The sequence below is a fragment of the Lagenorhynchus albirostris genome, chromosome 1 (assembly GCF_949774975.1).
Source record: "Lagenorhynchus albirostris chromosome 1, mLagAlb1.1, whole genome shotgun sequence".
NCBI lineage: Eukaryota > Metazoa > Chordata > Mammalia > Artiodactyla > Delphinidae > Lagenorhynchus > Lagenorhynchus albirostris.
In genome coordinates this window covers 28,843,946-28,855,863 of record NC_083095.1, presented here as the reverse complement: position 1 = coordinate 28,855,863, position 11,918 = coordinate 28,843,946, and positions in this window count along the sequence as shown.

Below are 11,918 nucleotides of genomic sequence, written 5' to 3'. Positions count from 1 at the left end.
CTTCATAAAATAAAATCAAAGCTTAGAAATCAGTTTCTCCCAAAGGCTGTCTTACTAAGAAACATTAAATGATGTAAAGGGTAGTACCCTCAAGGTTGCCTCTACAGTAGGTATAAATCCCAGGCTCCATCGCTTACTGTGTGACCTTGGGTAAGTTATTAACCTCTCTAAGCCTCGATTTCCTCATCTATAAAGTGGGGATAATTATAGTGATAAGAATAGAAACTACTTCATTGGGCTGTTGTGATTAAATTAGGTCATCCAAGTAAAGCACGTAACATATTTAAACTCTCAAATATTAGCTCTTATTATTTCAGCTGAGGAAATTGAGACCCAGGAGGGTTAAGAAATATATCTGGTTGATGAGAGAACTGGGCCAGTCCAACTCCAAAGTCCATGGCCTTCATTAACCATTTGGCTCTACAGCCTTCCAACCTGAGGAGAGAAGCTCAAATAGTGCAGAGCTGACTGGTGAGGATTACTTAGCTGGAAAGTCAACGATAAGTTAGGGTCCCATAATGGAGGCTCCATAAGCCAAATTGGAGAGTTCAGATTTATGTATTTATTTTGGAAACCACCATTTTATTGAGCTCTCCTCACCGCAGAGACCTATTCCAGCAGTCTTTTTGCCACAGGCATCACAGACACAGGGGTGTGACCAGCGTGCCCCCCACTGCCCACTATTTGACCCACCCATGAGAGGGAGATGGAGAGTTTAGACTCAAAATAAGAAATAAGGAACCATTTTTTAACATACTGATTTTTGTTTTTCAATGACAGTCAGTAATTTTTCCTTGATGCTTAGTGGCTCAAAGAAGTTGAAGCCTAAAAGAAACTTAGTTGGAGACACTTAAAAACAACAACAGCAACAAAAAACAAATCAAGGGCTTCCCTGGTGGCGCAGTGGTTGAGAATCTGCCTGCCAATGCAGGGGACACGGGTTCGAGCCCTGGTCTGGGAAGATCCCACACGCCGCGGAGCAACTGGGCCCGTGAGCCACAGCTACTGAGCCTGCGTGTCTGGAGCTTGTGCTCCGCAACAGAGGCCGCGACAGTGAGATGCCCGCGCACCGCGATGAAGAGTGGCCCCCACTCGCCGCAACTAAAGAAAGCCCACGCACAGAAATAAAGACCCAACACAGCCAAAAAAAAAAAAAAAGTTGGATCATATATTCAAAAACAAAAAATCATAAAATATAACCAAATTCAGCCCATTGTTCTGCTTTTGTTTGTACGCCTAATGCCCTTGAATGTACTTCCATCAGGATGAGAAAGGCCAATGAACCATTTTGAAAGCAAATATTGATACATGTTTTCGTCAACCACTGATCCTTTAAGAAATATTTGTATAAACCTGTTACAATTCTCAGCAAACTGAAAACCACAAACACTTCTTAATTCTTTCAGAGTATCATGGTTAAGCTATTGTGTACATTCATTTTAAATGGTCTTTGCACACTGGAAACATAAAAGCTTGTGGGAAGCATTCTGTTTTTTCAGGTGGTACATGCAGAGATGCACAACATCCAATATTTATGGCCACTATAATGATGGATGTGGGCGGCAGAAGTCAAAATTCTTTGAGTTAGGGACTTCCCTGGTGGCGCAGTGGTTAAGAATCCGCCTGCCAGTGCAGGAGACACAGGTTCAAGCCCTGGTCCGGGAAGATCCCACATGCCACGGAGCAACTAAGCCCGTGAGCCACAACTACTGAGCCCACATGCTGCAACTACTGAAGCCCGCGTGCCTAGAGCCTGTGTTCCGCAACAAGAGAAGCCACTGCGATGAGAAGCCCACACACCGCAACGAAGAGTAGCCCCGGCTCGCCGCAACTAGAGAAAGTGCTCGTGAACAACGAAGACCCAACGCAGCCATAAATAAATAAATTTATTTTTTTAAAAAAATTACTTGAGTTGTTTTCTAAAACTGGGGGTCAACCATGTATTCTCCAAAGACAGAGAGACTTTAAACAAGTACTTTTCAAAAAGACAGGGTTGTTGGTCCAGTAACCATGTGCTTTCAGTGGCAAATATTTTCCATCCATAAATCAGAATACATGATAATTACAATCTTATTTATGGGGTAAGAGGGATAAGATATATATCTGAAAATGAGATTGTTCCAAAGGGAATTCAGGATTACATATCCACACATCTTACTTGACATAGCAGTTTAATAGAATGGTTTTACCTGGGTTAATTAACCTCATTTTACATGTACATTTTAAGATAGAATTCTATACTGGAAAACAAATTTTAAATTACATATATAAGTACATTCTTCATTGTAAAAGATTCAAGTAATACAGATAAAATTTTAAAACCTCTTAACTCATTGCTCAATCGCAGTCTTCTCCCAGAGGTATTTACTGTTACCAACTTGAAGTGTAGCCTTCGAGAACCATTTTGTATACATGGACAGTTTTATTTTGTGAGTTCTATGCCTTTTTCTTTTAAAAAACAAACCATAAATGTCATATAATGTAAGTTATTTTCCCCTCATGTAAAAATATACATTTTTAATAATTATGTCAGGCCACAGGACAATATAGATTATTTCCACAGTGTATATACATCTGTACTCTGCCTCATCTGAAACGTTTAAACTTTAATCTCGACAGTCTTTTTTTCTTTTTTAACAGTCTTTATTAATCCAGGCAAAAATAACCTCAAGCAAGAAAAGGGATTTGGCGGGAGCCTAGTACATGGAGCCTCCAACTAAGTTTAGGGAACAGTGTCTCCTGATGGCCAGAGAGGGATTTTAGAGAAGGCGACCGGAGGCATTTTGTCAGAAATCATTAATTTCTCATTCTCGACACGTCGAAGGGTAGGCTAGGTATAAGCTCCTGCCTCTTCCGGACGGTCCCACTTCGGGATCTCCAAAAGCACAACCGACCCCGGGCCCTCCTAAGTCGCCCCTTTTTGCAGCTCTCTACTGAGTGACGCCCCAGGAACCAGTCCAGGTCCTCTTGAGACCCGGCCTGCTTTTTCCCCGCCGGGCCACGCCCCTCCGGGCCCAGCCCCTCCTGCTGCACTCCGGCCGGCCCCGCCCCTGCTCCCGGCCCCGCCCCGCCTACTGAGCCCAGTTCCCCTTGCGCCAAAGCCACGTCTGTGTGCCTGCGCTCAAAGCCGCCCGCAAAGATTCCTGCACCCAGTGACTGGCGGCTCAGGCCGTGCTCCGAACTCCCGGGACTCCCGTCCAGCTTCGGAAGTCTGTCTCCACATCATCCCTTTCCTCCCAAAAGGCCGCGACCCTGGCCGTCAAGCGCAAGACTGGACTAACCAATAAGCTCCTGGGTATTAAAGTGGAAGGCTTAGGCCCCAGGGAGCGGGGCCCTTTGGGGTTCAGTGATCGAGGCCGCCTCTTCCTCTCGCCTGCCGGCAATGAGGCGGACGGCAGTGGGGCGGGAGGTGTTGGACCCGGCCAGGGACCGATCTCCGAGCTCTGGGCGGCGACTTCAGGGGCGTGGAGCCCATGGTGCTCCTGGGGAGCCTAACGCCGGCCGGCTCGGAGGATGCCTCCTCTGCAGGATGCCGAGGGGAGTGATGAAAACCCCCTCAAAGTGGAGGTGACCGTCCACCACGCGCCGTGTCGGCTGGCGGTGCAGCTGAGCCCGGCGCCCGCCTCCGCCCAGGTGCAGCACAGTTCTCTCCGCGCCGAGCTCGGCAGCGAGCTGGCCGCCTGCGCGGCTTCCTGCTGCCCCCTGGTGCGTGAGGCCTTTAATGCAGAGAGCCTTACAGTGGATTTAGGGACTGGACTTAAACTGGCTTGCTTTGCTAGTTAATTTGTCGTCTGAGAATAAGGCGAGTGTCTTTTTTTTTAAACACATGATATCGTTTATTCTGGAAGCATTTCCCCCTAAAAAGACAGTATTTTAAAGAAAATTAGCTTTTCATAGGCACTTGTATTTCAATAATCTGGTGAAGTTTTGCATGGTTTTCCATCACATGAGAGTTATTTCTCTGAAGTGCCAATTATGTTATTCAATAAGATACTATTTTTTAAAATTTTATTTATTTTTTTATACAGCAAGTACTTATTAGTTATCCATTTTATACATATTACTATATATATGTCAGCCCCAATCTCCCAATTCATCACACCACCCCCCCACGCCCACCCCATGCCTCTTTCCTCCTTTGGTGTCATATGTTTGTTCTCTACATCTGTGTCTCAGTTTCTGCCCTGCAAACCGGTTCATCTATACCATTTTTCTAGGTTCCACATATATGCGTTAATATACGATATTTGTTTTTCTCTTTCTGACTTACTTCACTCTGTATGACAGTCTATAGATTAATCCACGTCTCTACAAATGACCCAATTTCGTTCCTTTTTATGGCTGAGTAATATTCCATTGTATATATATACCACATCTTCTTTAGCCATTTGTCTGTCAATGGGCATTTAGGTTGCTTCCATGATCTGGCTATTGTATATAGTGCTGCAATGAACATTGGGGTGCATGTGTCTTTTTGAATTATGGTTTTCTCTGGCTATATGCCCAGTAGTGGTATTGCCGGGTCATAAGGTAATTCCATTTTTAGTTTTTTAAGGAACCTCCATACTGTTCTCCATAGTGGCTCTATCAATTTACATTCACACCAACAGTGCAAGAGGGTTCCCTTTTCTGTAGGCAATGGTTCTCAATAGACATTTCCCCAGAGAAGATCTACAAATGGCCAATAAGCATATGAAAAGATGCACAATATCATTAGGCTTCAGGAAAATGCAAATTTAGCTACAGTGAGATACCACTTTATACTCACTAGAATGGCTACAATAAAAAAAAAGAAGAAAAAGTGCTGGTGAGGGGGTGATGAAATTGGAACCCTCATACACTGCTGGTGGGATTGTAAAATGGCATAGCCACTTTGGAAGCCTTGCTTTGCCTCAAAAATTAAACACAGAATTGCAGTATGACCCAGCAATCCCGTTCCTAGTTATGTATCCACAACAAATGAGAACTGCAAAACACACAAAAACTTAAATACAGGACTGTTCACTGATACGGTATTCCTAGTAGCCAAGAAGTGGATACAACTCAAATGTCCATCAGTCGATGAATGGATAATGAAATTTGGCATATCAATTTAATGGACTATTTAGCAATAAAGAGGGAAGGAGGTACTGATACATGCTATGACATGGATGAAACTTGACAGCATTACATGGAAAAGAAGCTAGTCACAAAAGACCACATATTTATGACTTCCTTTATTAGAACTACCCAGAATAAACAAATCTACAGAGACAGAAAGTAGATTAGTGATTACCCAGGACTGGAAATAAAGACGGTTGTGGGGAAATGGAGATGACTTCTAATGGGTACTGGGATTCTTTGGGGGATGATGAAAATGTTCTGGAATTAAGTAGTGGTGATGGTTGTACAACCTCGTGAATATACTAAAAACACCGAACTGTACACTTGAAGTAAATGAGTTTTATGGAATATAAATCATACCACATAAAGATGTTACTTTTTTAAGTAGAATGCACTCATAAGATTTGCATACAGCTAAATAAAAATTAACTTTGACCAAGTGAAAATAATGTTCTCATTTACGTAAGACTCAAAAGTTGGCAAAACAAAAAAACATTGTTTAAAGATGCAAATGTGAGTCGGAGCAGTCCAAGATGCCATAGGAAAACTCTGAAATCACTTCCTCCCATGGACATACCTAATTTACAGCTACAGTTGGAATACCTTTCCTCTGAAAAGGACCTGAGAACATGCACCTCCAAAACAGAAGACAAAGTTACATCAAAAATAGTAGAAGAGGCACAGACGTGGCCTTACCTGGGACCTCACCCTAGATGCTGTGACCCCACAATAAGGAGGGATCCCATAAATACAGAATTCTCCCTCAAGGTGTGAATGGATTGTGCCCCACATCAGGCAGCCCGACCCTGGGGGCCAGCACTGGAAAGACGACCCTCACACCTGAAAAAAATCTGATTTTGAAACTCAATTGGTACTAAGACCAGGCGAATCATAGAACCATAGGGAACAGAGATCCCACTCTCAGAGGATTCTCATACAAACCCACTGGCCCTGAGATCCAGCACAAAAGCAACAGATTGAAAAGCCCCTAGACCATAAGTGAGGTAGACCCATTTACTAACTTTAAAGTGGCTGACAGCAAGACAAGAACCTGTAGCGTCTTTATCGGGGACGGAAGCACTAGTGGACACCATTTTTGCAAGCTCAATCTAAGTTGCTGGTGACAAGCCTACAGGAGCCATTTTTGGTGCCCTTCCTCTAGCCTGCTAGCACGGGAGGGCATGCTCTGCCCACCTTGCACTACAACCAGGCTGGGCGAGCATCCCACCCTGTGCAGAACCCCAGGTGCAACGCAACCTGGCAATCGTCCTGCCCTCCCCACACAGCAGCCGAGCCACAATTGGCCTGGGAGGCACCCTGCCCTGAGCCCCACCCAACCCGCACAGAGACGGAGCTGCAACCCTCTCTGCAGAGTAGCTGAGCCAAAACTGGACCAGGCAGAACCCCGAGCCCTGCTCACCCAAGGCAGCAGACAAGTCACAACTGGGCCAGCAAGTGTCCACCTTCCCCTGACAGCAGCTGAGCTGTCATCAGCCTGGACAGGCACCCCAAGTTCCATCCACCGCACGCTGCAGCTCAGCCGCAATTGAATTGCACCAGTGACTTGAACCCTGCTCTCCCCGCACAGTGGCCGAGCCACAGTTGGCTAGGTGAGAGCTCCCAGCCCCGCCCTATGCAACGCTGTCACAGCCATCAGACTCAAGCAGCCCACACAGGTGATGCCCATAGAGTGCCTGGCTCTGGTGGTCAGGGGAGACTGTGCTTCTGGACCACACAGAACAGCTCCTACCCAGGACCACTCTTTCGAGAGTGAGGGCGCTAGCCATTTCGCCTAATTACATGTAACACTGAGAGGCAAAATGAGGAGACAGGAATTTGTTCCAAACCAAAGACCAAGGCAAATACCCAGAAAAAGACCTTTATGAAGTTGAGATTAAAAACACTGACCTGATAGTTTAAAATAATGGCCATAGGCAGAGGCACAACACCCCTTTATTTTCAGGTGCAAACATCACCAGCCATCAGAACTGGCACTGAGAACAGGAGCGAGGCCGAGTCGCGGCAGCTCCACCGCGAGGGCAGCACCGTGTATGTCCGTGCAGCGCGTTTCCACGGGGCACGGCCCGGTCCCGGGCTCGCACTCCCCCCGTGGGTCACCAGCCCACCCCACTCCAGTGAGCCCCGGCCTGGCCAGGGGCAGTTAAGAATCTGCCTGCCAATGCAGGGGACACAGGTTCAATCCTTGGTCTGGGAAGATTCCACATGCTGCAGAGCAACTAAGCCCATGTGCCATGACTACTGAGCCTGTGCTCTAGAGCCCGTGTGCCACAACTACTGAGCCCACGGGCCACAAATACTGAATCCAGGTGCTGCAACTACTGAAGCCCGGGTATCTAGAGCCCATGCTCCACAACAAGAGAAGCCACTGCAATGAGAAGCCTGCGCACTGCAATGAAGAGTAGCCCCAGCTCGCTGCAACTAGAGAGAGCCCATGCACAGCAATTAAGACCCAATGCAGTCAAAAATTAAATAAATAAATGAAAATAAAAGCAAAAATAATGGTCATAAAGATGCTCACTAATCTCAGGAGAATAGATGAACACAGGAGAACTTTAACAGAGAGAGAAAATATAAAAAGTACTAAAGGTTATAACTGAAAAATACACGAGAGGTTCAACAGCAGAATGGATGAAATAGGAGCACGAATCAATGAGATGGAAGACAAAGCAATGGAAAACACTCAGAGCAGAAAAATGAGAAAAAGAATTAAAAGAAGCAGGGATACCATAAGGCATCTCTGGGACAACATCAAGCAGAAAAACATTTGCATTATAGGGGTCCCAGATGGAGAGGAGAGAGAGAAATGGCCAGAAAAAGTATTTGAAGAAATAATGGCCGAAAACTTCCTCATCTGGGAAGGAAAGAGACATCCAGGTCCAGGAAGCCTAGAGAATTCCAAGTAAGATGTCCCCAAAGAGAATCACACCAAGAAACATTATAATTAAAATGGTAACAGTTAAAGAGAGAGAATCTTAAAAGCAACAAGAGAAAAGCAACCTATTATGTACAAAGGAAACACCATAGGTGTTTGAACAGACTTTTCAGCAGAAACTTTATAGGCCAGAAGAGAGTAGCATGATATACTCAAAGGGCTGAAAGGAAAAAACTGCCAACTGAAAATTCTCTACCCAGCAAGGTTATCATTCCGAATTGAAGGACACATTAAGAGTATTCCAGGTAAGCAAAAGTAGAGTTCATCACCACTAAACTGGCCTTTCAGCAAATGCAGCAAATGTTAAAGGAACTCCCCTAAGCTAAAAAGAAGAGGCACTAACGAATAAAAAGAAAACATTATAAGTAAAAATCTCACTGGAATATGTAAATAAATAAATAATAAAGGTAGTAGATCAATCACTTATAAAGGGCAAAAGACAAAAGTATTAAAATTAATGAAAATACCATAGTTAAGGGATACATTAAAAGATGTAAAATGTGTCATCAAAGATATAAAGCACAGGGGGGAGTAAAAATATAAAGCTTTGGAATGTGTTCAAAATTAAGTTACTATCAACTTACATAAAGACTGTTATATACATAAGGTGTTATATGTGAACTTCATGGTAACCACAAAGAGAAAACTTATAGTAAATATATAAAGGAAAATGAGAAAGGAATCTAAACATAACACTAAGAAAACAGTCAAACCACAAGGGAAGAGAGAAAGAGAGAAAAGGAACAGAGAGGAACTACAAAAAGAATGAGAAGACAGTTAACAAAATGGCAAAAAGTGTATAACTACCAATAATTACTTTAAATGTAATGTATATTTGCCAATCAAAAGATATAAGGTGGCTGAATAAAAAACAAGACCCTTCTATATGCTGCCTACAAGTGACTCACTTCAAACACAAAGACACTTAAGGACTGATAGTGAAGGGATGTAAAAAGATGCAATGGAAAGGAAAAGAAAGCTGGGGTGGCAATAATTATATCACACAAAAGAGACTTTAAAACAAAGACTGTAACAAAACAAAGAACAGTATATGATAATAAAAGTGTCAATCCAGAAAGAGGACATAACATCTGTAAACATTTATGTACCCATAATAGGAGCACGTTATATATTGGGTTAGCCAAAAAGTTTGTTCGTTTTTTCCCATAAGATGACTCTAGTAGTGCTTAGTCGTCTTTAACTTCATTCGAAACAATTCTGTTAGATCGTATTATGACAGCTGACATATCAGCGTGCATGAAAAAAAAACATCAAAACTGGTGAATTTTTGTGTAGCCATTTTAATATTGAAGATGGAAGAAAAACAACATTTTTAGCATATTATGCTTTATTATTTCAAGAAAGGTAAAAACGCAACTGAAACACACAAAAAAGATTTGTGCAGCATATGGAGAAGGTGCTACGGCTGACTGAACATGTCAAAAATGGTTTGTCAAGTTTTGTGCTGGAGATTTCTTGCTGGATGATGCTCCACGGTCGGGTAGACCAGTTGAAGTTGATAGCGATCACGTGGAGGCATTAATTGAGAACAATCGACATTATATTACGAGGGAGATAGCCAACATACTCAAAATACCCAAATCAAGCGCTGATAATCATTTGCTCCAGCTTGGTTATGTGAATCGCTTTGATGTTTGGGGTCCACATAAATTAAGCGAAAAAACCCTTCTTGACCGTATTTCCACACGCAATTCTCTATTTAAACGTAACAAAAACATTCTGTTTTTAAAACAAATTGTGACGGGTGATGAAAAGTGGATACTGTATGAGAATGTGGAATGGAAGAGATGGTGGGGCAAATGAAATGAACCACCACCAACCACACCAAAAGCCGGTCTTCATCCAAAGAAGGTGATGTTGTGTATACGGTGCGATTGGAAGAGAGTCCTCTATTATGAGCTCCTTCTGGAAAACCAAACGATTAATTCCAACAAGTACTGCTCTCAATTAGACCAAATGAAAGCAGCACTTGATGTAAAGTGTCCGGAATTAGTCAACAGAATACGCATAATCCTCCATCAGGATAACGCAAGATCACATGTTTCTTTGATGACCAGGCAAAACCTGTTACAACCTGGCTGGGAAGTTCTGTTTGTTTTTTGCGGTACGCGAGCCTCTCACTGCTGCGGCCTCTCCCATTGCGGAGCACAGGCTCCGGACGCGCAGGCTCAGCGGCCATGGCTCACGGGCCCAGCCGCTCCGTGGCACGTAGGATCCTCCCAGACCGGGGCACGAACCCGGGTCCCCTGCATCAGCAGGCGGACTCTCAACTACTGCGCCACCAGGGAAGCCCTGGCTGGGAAGTTCTGATTCATCCGCTGTCTTCACCAGACATTGCACCTTCGGAATTCCATTTATTTGTCTTTACAAAATTCTTTTAATGGAAAAAATTTCAATTCCCTGGAAAACTGTAAAAGGCACCTGCAACAGTTCTTTGCTCAAAAAGATAAAAAGTTTTGGGAAGATGGAATCATGAAGTTGCCTGAAAAATGGCAGAAGGTAGTGGAACAAAAGGGTGAATATGTTGTTCAAAAAGTTTTTGGTGAAAATAAAAAATGTGTCTTTTGTTTTTACTTAAAAACCGAAGGCACGGGATTTTGGATACAGGATCAGACATAATGCAAATTCCTGGAAACTTCAATCAAATGGGAAAGACTATGTGTTCAAGGATATGGAAGAGCAAGGATCTGACTGAGGTGAGCAGGTTTTACTACCCCTACAAGTTGGACACAGAGGACCAAAGGAATCCTCTAGGGTGGTTTTATCACTCCCTGGTATTTTAACTTTTTATTTGGCAATAATTTTAGAGTTACAAAAATGTTGCAAAAATAGCCCAGCTATACTCTTCATCTTGATTTCCCTTAATGTTAACTTCTTACATAACCATAGTACAAAATTTCAAAATCAGGAAGTTAACATTGATACAACACTATTAACCATGAGATGATTATTGAAATTAAGGTATTGCAATCTTGGAGAAAGAACATACTCAAATGGATAGATACTGGCTGCTAAAAACAGAAACGTGGAGCTCTCTTGGCCTACCAAATGGTAATAGGAAATAGTACCAGGCCCAGGATCATCAGTGAAACCACACCTAGGATACTGGAATAACTGGGAGTCTGTTCCCACCTCCTGCCTCTTTCCCCTTTAACTCTCACTTAGGGTTATCAGAAAAGCAGCTGGATCTGGGTGTTGACTGAGAATTACAGAAAACAATGAATTTTGTGTTAACTATGGCTGACATTGTTTCTCTATAGGAAGAGCTTTCTAAATCACCCCTGACTGAAATCCTGTTATTGATTTTACAAGCATTGTTTTCAATCCCAATACGTTTAAAATATCAACAGCACTTTGCTCTCCCTCGGCAGCCAGCGATTTACCTTTACAGTCTTGACTCCAAGATATTTCAATTCTCTAACATTTGTCATAATCTGTGAAGGTGGGATTTAAACAGGTGTCCTAAACCTAATTCAGATAGTAAAATTACTCATTATTAAAATTACTGCAAAAAAGAAAAAGAAATCCTTTACAGATAAGGAAACTGGATTCAGAAGCTTAATTATGTAACTTGCTAAGAATCACCACGCTATTAAGGAGCAGGATCAGACTGGAACCCAGGAAGTTCTCTCTCCAGAAACATCTCCCTGCTCTGGAAGCCATTGTAGGTATCCTTAGCTCTAGGAAAAAGGCTCAGTGAAGGATTGAGGGTTAAGGGTAGGATTAGGACTATGTTTCCAGTGATCCCTTTAATTACAATCACCTGGGATGCTTTTTAATACTGATAAATCAAACATTTATAAATCGAATGGAATATATATATATATTTGTGTGTGTGTGT